General features: G+C 46.3%; 1 long non-coding RNA gene across 1 annotated transcript in view; it reads left to right on the top strand.

The window, feature by feature from the left end:
- Positions 1–11,035, top strand: part of LOC123631681 — a 42,431-nt gene extending 31,396 nt beyond the window's left edge. Inside the window, exon 2 of the long non-coding RNA XR_006733210.1 lies at positions 9,570–11,035. This is a non-coding gene — a long non-coding RNA (uncharacterized LOC123631681). The remainder of the gene's footprint in view (positions 1–9,569) is intronic.
- The last annotated feature ends 1,884 nt before the right edge of the window (positions 11,036–12,919 follow it).

Genomic DNA, 12,919 nt, shown 5'->3' with positions numbered 1-12,919 from the left:
TTTGTAGAATGTCTTTTGTTCTTTTGGGTAGATGCCCAATAATGGGATTGCTGGATCAAATGGTAGGTCTACTTGTATCTGTTTAAGGTATCTCCATATTGCTTTCCACAGAGGTTGCACTAGTTTGCAGTCCACGAGCAGTGTATGAGTGTTCCTGTCTCTCCGTATCCACGCCAACATGTATTGTTTTGGGACTTTTTGATAAAGGCCAATCTCACCGGAGTTAAGTGATATCTCATTGTGGTTTTGATTTGCATTTCCCTGATGATTAGAGATGTTGAGCATTGTTTCATGTTTGTTGGCCATTCTTCTATCTTCTTTTGAAAAATTTCTCTTCATGTCCTTTGCCCACTTTTTGATAGGGTTGTTTGATTTCTTCTTGCTGATTTTCCTGAGTTCTAAATAGATTCTAGTTATCAGTTGAAAAGGGAGTCTTTTAAACCCTTGGACAAAAATTTTGAATATATAACGAGGCTGAGTTTCATCTTTGCAGTTCTTTCAGGAGAAAAATGCAACTCATTTTTTAAGTAAAAAATAAAAGTAATGAGTCAAGATGGATATTATCTGAAAGAGTTTGAGATCCCAAACTTGGGAGGACCTTTGAAAAGTGAGCTGTCCACTTTCTGGGGGATGTCTAACAGTTCACATTATTTTCTTGATGTGTTCTATGGATGGAAACTCCAAGGCTTCCAATGGTTTTCCTTCCTAATGTTTTATCACCCTCATGTGTGATGTTTCTTTTTTCTATTAGCTACTTTATACACACAGAAAACCAATGTTCAGCACTTCCAGTAGCAGGGCTAGTGAAATCAAAACAGAGTTCCACAGCAAGAAACTCAGGATACACAAGCCAAAGCAGTACCCCTTCATCCATGGAGATCTGTCTAACTGGAGGTGAGAGAAAGGCTTTACTCTACAGAGAATTAAGGGAAGGTTAAGACTGCATTTGTGGCATTTTTGCTCTCTCAGGCCCAAATACAGGTTGGAAATACCCTGGGTCCTAGCTGCTCAAAGTGTGGTCAAAAAGGACCCGCAGCATCAGCTTCTGTGGGAGGTTGTATGAATGCAGAATTTCAGGCCCAGCACCAGGCCTACAGAATAAGGATCTGCATTTTAACAAGCTGCCCATAATTTGCTTATGTATTAAATTTCAGAAGCAGTGTTGTAGGACAGCCTTTCTTTAAGTGTTATACAAAAACACCTGAACTCTAACAAAACAAATTCTCAAGCTCTACCCTAGAGGGACTGCAGCTGCTTCTCTGGGTGTGGTGCAGGAGTCTGCATTTTCAGCAAGTGCCCTAGGCTCTTGTGCACACCTGTGTTTGAGGACCCCTGCTTTAGATGGTGGGAAATCTGGGCGGGGTGGGCTGTGGGCTGGAAATGGAACGACGATGTTCAGGAACTGGCACACACATGCCACGGCTCCTGCTGGGAATCAGTGGGGCAGATCCAGTTGATTGTGGAGAACATAGACCTCTCCATAGCCGTGCTCAATAGTCACATGGATGTGATGGCAGGAGACTGCCTGCCACATATGTCCCCTCATTGACCAATCGATGATAGGAACCACACTGATCCTGTTCATTAAAAACTCATTGCTGGGCAGGTACTCAGGCCGTGGGAAAGCCATGTCCATCTCAGGGACACAGGGTCAGCTTGGCCCCTGGTCCCTGAAGACCAAAGAATGGGACTGTTTTCTCTGTAAAAGAATCCTGAAAAGCAAAAATGGTGGCCTCTTTATCTGCATTGGCAAAGGTCACCGCACCTTCTGGGGATTTTGACACAGGGTCAGTTTGGTTTCTGGGGTGGGAGCCCAGAATTATGCCCTGGTGGCCCTCACAGGCCAGAGCCCCTCTTTCTGACAAAGGAAGGTCCTTCCCTTCTCAGTGACTCTCGAGCCATGCCTGGGATGCAGTCTCCCCCTATGACAGTTCCACCACCCAGCAGCAGGTCCCAGAGAAGTGGCCTTCCCAAGGGAGCACAAAGGGGCTGGTGTTGAATCTCTTGGGATGAGCAGACGACCCTCACAGAGCTTCTTGTGGTCACATATTGGCCATCTTCAGAGACCAGGAACTTAGTGTGAGCAATGTCCTGACCAAGGCCACTTCCACAGCTAGAGAAAAAGACCGAGGGTTAGAGCGCCACTGGACTGAATGTGGGAAACCGACATACCGCCCTGGCTAGACTTGGAGCAGATCGCTTCAGCGACCTGTTCCTCAGTTTCCCCCTCCACAAGATGGGGAAAGTCTTTATTATTATTAATGAATACTATTAAAACAACTTAAATTTACATAGTATCTTACAACATGCAAAGAATACAGTGAAAAGACAACTTTGAGAGGCATGGAGGGAGAGAGTCACTGCTCCTTTACAGGACAGCTGAGGCTCAAAGGCTGGGCGGTTTGTGCCTGGCCCCTGGCTACCTGGGATTGTGGAGCAGCTCTGCTGTAACCGTAGCGTTGACCTTTTCCTGTTTCTTTCGTTGTCCAGGTGAGGAAAGGGACTTTCTATGTATCTCTCTCCTCCAATTTTCATCACTCGCTTTCTGTGGCTGCTGCTGCAGAAGCCGTTGCCGACTGATGTGGATGCCTGAACCTGCGGCTCACAAAAGGCCTAGGTGTCTTTGTTCTCTCTCTGGGTTGATGCCCATGGCCCTGGAGGAAATTTTAAAATCATCATCTTATTAAAAAGTCTTAAGTCTGAATTATTAGTTACTTAACCAGGAATCTTAAACTTTTCCCGCTATCCTGTTTTAACCACAGTTGCTCCTCCAACACAGACCTTTGAGGGCCTCTCATGGTTTCCTTCATGAATATTTATTGATGTACAGGAGCCACTAGGAAGGAGACGGGGCTGTCTGTGTTGCCTGTGAACCTTAAACTGGTTCTTAGCCTTGTGCATACAGTCCTGTTCTTGGATGGCGTTCTTGAGCAAGAGGCAAACTGTCCTGAAATTCATCTTCATTGCTATAAGGATTTTACGACTTAGAATACCCAGTCTTCCTAAAAGTTGGGGTATCCTTTTTATATCTAATGTTGATTCCTCATTTTTCCTCTATATTAATAACCTTTTTGTGAGGTGGCTTGAACAGTTTATAGAGAAAACAGAAACCGCCTGATACTTGGCTCCCACCTCTTGCAATGTTATCATCATCTGTGGCTTAAAGCGTCATGGTCAAACACATTAACTCAACTCAACCCGGGTGAGGAACAGACTCATCAGAGACAGACCCGAAGCTTCCAGTCTGAATTTTGGGCTCCATTTGAATCCTTCCTTTTCTATGAGGAAAAGAAGTGGAAGGAGATGAGCCCCAGCCCTTCTGGGCCCTTCCCGCTCTGCCCTTCCTCGTGGCTTGATGGAAAGCGCACTGGGTGAGCCGGGAGGAGCCCTGGGTTTTGTCCACGTTCTGCCACTCGCTGGCCTTAGCGGCCGTTAAAAATTGATTTACCCTCATTAGAAAATTTATAATGATTTTTAAAGTCTTTCCTAGCCCTAAAGTCTAATTTTTCCTGGTAGTCATGACTTTCTGTTGCCTCACCTTCCTCATTTAGTGCGATTTTCTCAGGGCCGCACAGAGGGGAGCTGTCAGGTGGTGCCGGGCACACACCCTGCGGAGGGCAGCGGCGGGTTCAGCCCCTGCTGTGTAGTGGGACCACTGCCTCCCGTCTGCCCCAAGGGTAGAGGCAGCTGAGCCGCCGCGGTGGGGTCAGTCCCTGACGCTCTGCTGGGGCACTGATTAGTGCTATGCCACACACTCAGGGAAGGAGCTACTCTGTCTTTGGCTTACAAACCTCATTCTACAAATCTCCCTCTCCCAGTTTCCCTTTTTAGCCGTTTCCATTGAAGCAGCACTCGCTCCACCTTCTTTCTAAGAGCAGAACACAGGCCCCATTATTGGGAATTATATTCTTGGCTGCCTGGATATAATTATCCACTATAAATATGTGGATGGCAGGCTCCGGACTGCCCCTGTATCACATACTCAGATGGAGATGGCTGTCATCCCTGTCCCTTACCCCCCCCCCCATAACTTCTGTCACCCAACAATGCCAGCGGGAGAGAACAGTGGGCGGAACATGGACGGGGCCACGCCTTACCTGGACTTCCCGTCTCACCAGGCCTGGCGGTGCTGGTGCCCGCTCTGATCCTGGCCTGACCCGTGTCTCCTGGGTCCTGGGCTGCAGGACTGGAGAGGCAGCGTGACTGCGGTGAAGATGGAGGAGGAAGACAGGAATGTGGGAAAGAGGAGAGGACGTGCCCTTGTGGGTCCCTACCCCTGAGTGAGAACGCCCCTCCTCCACCTCACTCTTCAGCCTGTCAGGATAGGTCGGTTCTCTGGGTACTTTGGTGACATGTGCGTCTTTTCCGCTGGTGAGCTCCGTCTCCAGTGCCTCCGTCTGGGCGGGAAGAGGTGGTCCTGGGCTTTGAGAGCTCCCGAGTCTGTCTGTACTCAGACACCCCCTGCTGCTTCTTGGTTGGCATCTGGTTCTAGAGAAGAAATAAAAAGGAAATGATGGTCTGGAACCTGGAGTCCCGATGAACACAACCCATTGAGGAGTACCAGTAATTTGTTGTTAGACCTTGCGGGAGTTCTGTATTTGTTTCCTAGTGTCTAGCAGATGTCACGTAAGCGTATAAGAAAATTAACATAAAAAAGAGGACTGAACTCTAAGAACTGGTTTTCATGGACCATTCAGCATCCTAGGCTCATCATGAGCACTATTTGCTTCTTTGGGTTTTGGTTTTTTTCCAGAAGTCTAGAAAGTATGAACAGATCATTCTGGTGTAATCATGTGAATGGGAACGTTTAGTGGATGGGAATTGAAATAATGGAAATTCACTGAAAGCTGGATTCAAAGGCCAAAAGTTGGAGCTAAAGAAACTTTTGCTTCCTTTTAGATCTTTTGTTGTTCTCCAGACCTGGTGGCTATGACTCTATTTCCTACCCAAGCACACGATGTCAGATCTCTCATATTCCCTTTTAGATAAGAAATTCTCTCCTCTCTTCTCCTTCTGTGACTACTCAGGTCACCATTGGTGAGTGTCATCTTCCTCAGGAAAAACCACCCGAATCTTAGCTGGGAAACTAACAGAAAAGCAAGGCATGGTTCACACACCATTAAAACCTGTGTTGCTTGTTCTCCCGCCTCCTTCATCTTTTTTTTTTTTTGTCTGCCAAGGCAAGGTCTCTGTCACCCAGGCTGGGTGGAGTGCAGTGGTGTCACCACAGCTCCCTGCTGTCTCGAACTCCCAGGCTCAGGTGATCCTCCTGCCTTGGCCTCCCAAAGTGCTGGGATTACATGTGTGAGTCCCCACGGCTGGCTGCTTCATCTCAATCTCTTGCCTCTCTGTCTTCAGACTCAAGAAGCTCTGGAATTAATCCCATGACAAGAGGACGCTCATGTTTATGAATCAAAACATTTTATCCCAACACTTATGTATTTCCAGTATTCATATCATCCTAAACTAGGTTAATGACAGATTCAGAACCAAATTCATAGACATCCAAAGGGGCTCATGGAGAAAGTGAGATAGAAATGGGGTTAGGGAGTAAATTAAGCATGTGATCAGGAATAGGATGAGGGTTCTATAAACTTACAAGTACATGAAGTTGGTGTTGGGGATCGTGAAGCAGAGGGTTTTCCAGCAAATTGTCCCTGATTGACCTGCCTCACTCTAACCACTTGTCTGATGAGGAGTACTTCCCTCGTCTTTTGTTCTCCTGTTGGTTGTGTTATTGGTGGCCTTTTCAGAGAATGAAGTCACATTTAGTGATGGAATCAAGAGCCTGAATCCTGGCACGTCTGGAACTCTGCAGAGCGGAGAGGCTGGCTGAAGAGCAAGCTAGTGGTTTTAACAGAAGGAAGGAGAAAGTCAGGTGTTAAAAGCAAAGAGAAGAAACTATAAATGAGTGAGTCTGTACAAGTCAAGGTTAATACATTTTTGGGATTACAGGTAATTAAAGTCAACAGGAGGTTGGGGACAGAGTTTTATTGTTAGAAGAAAAACTTAGGGGACATTTTATCCAGGATTTCAATATAGGAGTCCCAACAAACAAGTAGCGAATGATGAAGATCTTGTTTTAGGATAGTAGCTTCTTGCCCAGCTTTCTACTCAATGTAGTAAACTTTATTTGTGTGTTTTGATCTAACTGGCACAGGGCCCCATTCTTCCAGGAAGTCCCATGCTGCACCCTCTGCCGGCGTTCAGTTGTGATCAGCCACCTCTTTGGCAGTCCCTGAGCAGCTCCACCCCGTCCCCAGCTACTACTGATCAGTCCACCACGAGCATGGCTAAGGTGCAGCGGCATCATAGTTGGTCACCAAATTTTGTTAGTTCTCCCCTTTTTGGGCACATGGCAGGATTACTTCCTGGGCCTAGCGTGTAGAGGAGGGAGGGATGCCATATTGCTGTCGTGCAATGAGTTGTAAGCAGGGCTGATATATGTTTCTTCTGGGCTAGGAATTTAACTGCTAGTGCAAGTTATTACAGACTCTCTTTGCCACTGGCATAACAATAACCAGTGCTGAAGGTGGAGGCTGTGCCAGAGTCTGGATCTCCAAGTGACTGCAATGAGCAGAGCCCCTCTGAGCAACTTCTGGTAGACAGGTAGCCTGAGAAAGAAAGAAATCTTTTTGGTTTATGCCCCTGAGATATGAGAGTTGTATATAATTGCAGCCTAACCCAGGCTATCCTGCTATACTGCTACAGGAGGATCTTTGACTCCTAGGGCAGCGCCCAGCCTAGGATAGCTTGCTGCTAGCTCGGGCTTCAGCCAGTCTTTCAGCTCTGCACAGTGCTTGGCATGGCAGGATTTAGGCCCTTGGTTCAGAGCTCTTTCCTGGAATTCGCTACTTCGTGACCAGAGAGTAACTCTGTCTTTGTTGGCAAGATAAGACTTAGGAGCCTAGACATGGCTATAATTACAGCTGATACAGGAAATGAGTTGAACAAATTGAGCCAATACAGAGAAGAGGAAATAAGAGCAGATAGTCTCAGTTGCATTCAAGTCCCTTGTTACACCTGAGGTTCAGTTGCTTCCCTGCTTTTCCTTTAGTTTGTTAAAGAGGACAATGAGTCCCCATTTTGACAAGCTAGAGTTATATTTCTATCACTTCTAGCCAAAAATATCTTTTCTAGGAGTAACAGTATTTTTATTTGCCCAGATATTTTAGCCCACCTCAGGAAAAAAAAAAAAAATCTCACTGTGTGATCGCAGGGGAAAAAAAAAAGCCCTATCCATTCAGGGCTTTTTTGCCGTTTTCAACTTTGTCTCCAGTGATGTTTCCTTCACACCCAGAAGCCTCCAGTGGATTCCCAAGGGTGTGTGAAATCCTACAGTGACACTGAAGTTTCCATGTCATGCAGGCAGAGAAATTATGATGCCCTCTGGTGCCTAAGAATTTTTGGAGTGAGATGGTGTGCATTTGCAAGTAAAACTACATAATCCGGATTAAAAGAGAAGCCATTGTTGCATTTAGAACTGTGTTTAGAATACAATAGTCAATTTTTTGGTAATAGTGCTGAAGCCAGTAATGCAGTCAACCAGGTTCCTTCCCAGTTTAGACAAGAGAGCAAAAGGCCTTACCTAACTTGTAGGACCTGGTGTCTCCCTCCTTCCTCCTAGCACCAGGTGATATTTGTGCTCTGTGACATCTTCACAGACCATGCACGCGAATTGCTGGTCCTCCTGGCAATAGAAAAAGGCCTTCCCGGGGCACTCACAGAACCAAACTCCCTGTGCTGGACTCTTGCCCATGGGCTCGAGCGGAGGAGGCTGGAGACCCAAGTGGCCAGAATCCAGTTGGCCTGATGTGCCCGTCTCGAAATGGCTTCTTGCAGAATGGACAGCACATGGCTCCCTCGTGGACCTGAGGGTGGCACAGCACTTGGGGATGCAGGCCTGGCAGAAGCTGTGGCCACAGAAGATCCTCACAGGGCCTCTCATGAACTGCACTCAGACACTGCAGGCCACCTCTTGCAGCAGGTCCCCAGCAGTGGGCCCAGTTGCCATAACTGCTGTCCAAGGTGCTGTCCAAGGTGTGCTCAGCAGTTCCCTCACGACTTCTTGTGTCTGTGCCTGTGTGATGGGAGGAGGATGTGGTCAGCAATGGGCAAAGGAACTGAGATGGGAAGAAGAGTTGTTCAGGACGGAGATAATCTATGCCACAGGTGCTGGCTCTGCGGTCACCTCTTAACTGTCCACACGTACATTCCTACCCTCTGCCATCGCTTCTCCACACTGCGCCCAGAGTGGCCTTCCTCAAAGTGGAAGTCTTATCCTCACTTCTCTGTTTACGGCGCCAGGCTGTGGAAGGCTTACAAAGCCCAGCCTGAGTCTTCAGCCTCCCCTCTCTCTCCTGCCTTGTTTCCCTACAGCTAAGCAGCAAACACGGGTTGAATATCAGCTATGAGCCAGGCTTGTTGTAAACCCTTCACGTGTATCAACTCACAGTCCTTGCAACGTCCCTAACATTTTTCCCATTTTACAGGTGAGGACTAAAGCTGAGTCTGAGAACCCGCAACACTGTCCAACATGCAGGACTTTGCCCCCGCTGGTCCCTCTGCAGGAAACACGCCTCCCTGTCGTACTCAGGGCTCAGTGGACACATCATTTGCTCAGGGAGGATGTCCTGGGCTGCTCCCAGCCTAGGGCGGGCACCTACTTCTATGCTCCAAATGCCTGTCTTTCCAGCTGGGCTATTCAACCTGTGCACTGCTGCATCCCCAGCGCCTGGCAAATGTCCCGCCCAAATAAATACAATTTGAATTAATAGATTATACAATTCCCCAAAAAGTAGTTAGGGAGGGCTTGGGTATTTGGACCAACTCTCCTGCAGAACACAGCGTTTATTGTGATGCAATATACCTTGCTGTCACCACAGAGATTGTGAATATTTGGAGGGCTGTAATGTGAAGCATTATTCTTTCTGATGTAGGGGTCAGAAATTGCTGATTTCTGTAGAAGTATGAGAGATACAGAGTTGGGCTCATCGTGAGGGTCTTTTTTATTTTTAAATTGGACTTAATAATAGAATGGGTGGCCTTGGCAGGTGGTGAGTTCCCTGTCACTAAAGAGATTCAACCACTGGGTCTGAGAATGGGTAGAGAGGGGACACTGTGAGGGGTAAACCACCTGATCTCCCGGCCTTTTCCTCACTCAGTCGCCACTGTAGGTGGAGCACGGGGCGAGTTCAGAGAACGTGGGCCCCGCGAGCTGTGTGCTCATGGACTGGGCGCCTCTGAGTCTCATTCCTAACGTCTGTTAGTTATATAGCAGGTAACAAGGAAAATACACCTGACTGTGCAGAGTTTTGAATGAATTAAACGGGGTATTACATATGAATCTCTGATTTGTTTGCTTTTTTTTGTTGTTCTTTGTTGTGTTTTGCTTTTTTCTTTGTATTATGAAATCACCAGTCAACTTTTTTCCTTCTTCCATTTAAAAAAAATTCACATTATTATAATCATAACAAAAGAATTTTTAAAATGAAAAATAAACTCACCTGCAAACCCACAACCTAATACAATAATCTTTCTTTTTTTTTCTCTGTTTTCTTCCACTGCAGCTGAGGATGGCTTTGGGACCTGACAGGAGGAATTATTCTATTTAATACTGTGTTAACTGAACACAGGTAATGCCAAGCCCTTTGCCACCCGTAAGTAGCTCCACATGAAAGAATAGTAGAATTGGTGGTGGTTTTAGAGAGGTGGAGGGAAAACTGAAGAGAAAGTTGGAATGGATTTGAGAAAGACAAAAAAGAGTGGAAACCATTTTGTCTCCACTCCCCAGCAATCGAGCAGTCTCAGTCGCCCTCCTCTGCCATCCTCCGTTTCTAGGAATTATGTGCAGATTCGTGACTGAGATTCGGGTCTGGGCCTGTCTGCCCTTTTCCTTCCACAAGTCAATTCCAAGAGAACTCATCCTGGACACATGGTGCAGAAGGAAGGAAGGAGACGGAAAAGCTTGGGTCTTGCCTGGGATCCTCCGTTTCCTACAGCCCGGAGTGTTACAACCTGGGAGGAGATGGGAACTCCAGAAGAGAGAAAAAAGGAACTGAAGTTAAACGTCCCTCTTCTGGAACTGAAAAAGACTCTGTTCCATTTCTCCCCTCCCTTCCTAGAACATTAGCCAAATGTTGGGCTAAGTAATTGGTGTTGACCCTGTGTTAATCCTGCGCTTGCAACCTGCAACCGGTTGGGCCAGGGCGCTCACTGCCCCACCCCCAGCCTGACTCCTCCCCCAGCTCCCCCCTTTCAGGCTGGGTGGGGCCACAGGAGGAGGAGTGGACTCTGGGAGGCAGGAGACCCTGCGGGGACTGTGGGATGCAGCGCCCCTGTCGGCCGTTCTGGAGAAGGTGCCGCCTTCACTCTCCTTTCTGGTGGAGGAGCCTGTCCAGACTGTTCTGCATGAGGAATAGTCTGTTTTTCCCCACAGGCGATCAGGAAATGATTCCTTTCCTACCTGGTTCTGTCTCCCGCCTGGGCATCTCAGTGAGTCAGTGGCTCAGGAACTCTCTCCCCTGCTCCTCCCCCCAGTTCAAGCTGCGAAGGGAATTTGATATTTTCATGGAATCTGCCCACACGTGTGCAGCCCAGTAGCAGAACTAGTGTTGGCAACCAAAGCGGACAGAGGATTTGGCTTCATGGAAACAGGCAAAGAAGGAGTGTCGTTGTGCAGCCTTCTGAGTTGGTCCCCATAGGGAGATGCCCACGTGGACAGGTCAGCAGCGTCCAGATATGGAAAAGGGTAAACGTGAGAATGTCATGTGACTTCTGCTACCATATGCCAAATCTAAAAACCCAGAAATTTTTCTAAAATTTTGGTGAGACTCGAATTTTCTTTGTAGCATATACTGGCACCATCTGTGCTATCATCTAACTATTAATATTTCACATTGGAACCATTTTTCTTGAGCACTGATAAGTAAGGCTGATATATTGGTTGAGTTCCTCACTTCAACAAAGACCATCATTCCTGCAAGTCTTACATTTAATATTTGAGTAACTGATTAAAATACATTTTTGTGAAATAGTTGACACCTCACTGATAATGATTTATTGCTTAGATGTATAAGTTTCCATAAAGTTGTCTTACTAGGATATGGTTTGTAACCAGCGGAACCCTTAAGCTACTCAGCAATGATATGCACTATTTATACTCATTTTTAAGGCCTCTTTAGCATGTAAAATGCTCTACTTAATTACACAGTAGGTTGAGACTATGCACTAGCCTGATGGCATGTCTGCTGCTTTATCAACACTGATAAAAATTGTTGGGCAGGCGCGGTGGCTCACATCTGTAATCCTAGCACTCTGGGAGGCCAAGGCGGGTGGATCGCTCAAGGTCAGGAGTTCGAGACCAGCCTGAGCAAGAGCGAGACCCCATCTCTACTAAAAAAAATAGAAAGAAATTATCTGGCCAACTAAAATATATATGGAAAAAATTAGCCGGGCATGGTGGCACATGCCTGTAGTCCCAGCTACTTGGGAGGCTGAGGCAGGAGGATCGCTTAAGCCCAGGAGTTTGAGGTTGCTGTGAGCTAGGCTGACGCCACAGCACTCACTCTATGCCGGGCAACAAAGCGAGACTCTGTCTCAAAAAAAAAAAAAAAAAAAAAAAAAAAAATTGTTTCCGAAGGTTTTACTATTTCAAATACTTTATTGTACAAAGATATTCTTAATATTCTTCACATTTTTATCCTTGATTATTGCTAATTTTTTCACTGAACTCTGACCACTGACAGAATGTGCGTGGCAGTTTCAGCCTTTCACACAGCTTTTGACCATGATTTTCGTCCAGTTACCTTGCTAGCAATAACAAGCCACCTGTGAATCATCAGAGATTTTCTAAATTTTAGAAATGCAAACTATTATTTTTTTTAACCGAGTCTTATACAATAGCAACAGCATTTCCAATGTTACAATTTTTGTACAATGTCAGATGTTCCTGGTTTGATTCATTGTTAATATGGTTGCTTCCTTGTTCTGAGATCCAGAAGATTCATGTTTATAATATTTATAAGGAATGTTAAAAATGTATCCAGACCTCATTTGTCACTTTATTCTTACTGTTAATTTTTAGTATTCTAAGTTTTTGATGTCAGCACACTGCACAATTATGATTTCCACAGGTATAATAACACACCAATGAAAAGAACGAAGTAAAAGCAAATAAACATGCTATTTAAAAGCTTATGACAATATTAGGATAATGATAAACTGACAATTTTTCAAAATCTTAGAGCAAAGAACATAGGACCAGGCTACACTGCTTGTCCAGGCTACCTTTGGACTCAAGCTCCAATATCAACTCTTCCCTAGGTCTCCAGCCTGCCAGCCTACCTTGCAGATTTTGAACTTGGGAGCTCCCGTCTTGCAGGCCAACTTAAAATAAATCTCTCTGTATATACCCACACCCTGCTGGTTCCATTTCTCTCTAGCACCTTAATATGATGCTGTTATAGGCACTAAGAGTTCAGTGACCAATAAGAAAGCAAACTTGTGGATTTGCTGGCAGGTGGATGGTGAACGCGTAATCGTGTGAGGCTCCCTGGCTGTGCTGGGACACAAGGAAGAATTAACCCTGCCTGGGCTGAGGGTGGGGAGTGAGGCAAATCCTCCCTGAGAAAGTAACAAAGTCAGCAGAGACTTGAACAGGGCGAGACCAAAGGTGGCCGGTGGGTGGGGCAGAGGATTCCAGACCAGGGATCAAAAGTTCTGGGCTGGAAAGGACATGTTTGAGGCACAGAAACAAGACCAGGCTGCTGGGACAAGGATTGCTGTAGGCTGTCCCTCATGTCCTGTCCAGGGACCCCTCCCTCCACCTACACCACCTCCCGCATGCTCATCACATATGGCCACTGCTCATCACATACTGCCACCATGTGACTTCAGAAGCCCTGGAATTACAGAATGT

Source organism: Lemur catta, chromosome 2 (assembly GCF_020740605.2).
Source record: "Lemur catta isolate mLemCat1 chromosome 2, mLemCat1.pri, whole genome shotgun sequence".
Taxonomy (NCBI): domain Eukaryota; kingdom Metazoa; phylum Chordata; class Mammalia; order Primates; family Lemuridae; genus Lemur; species Lemur catta.
The sequence above is the reverse complement of the archived record's forward strand: the minus strand, read 5'-3'. Positions and strand labels throughout refer to the sequence as shown.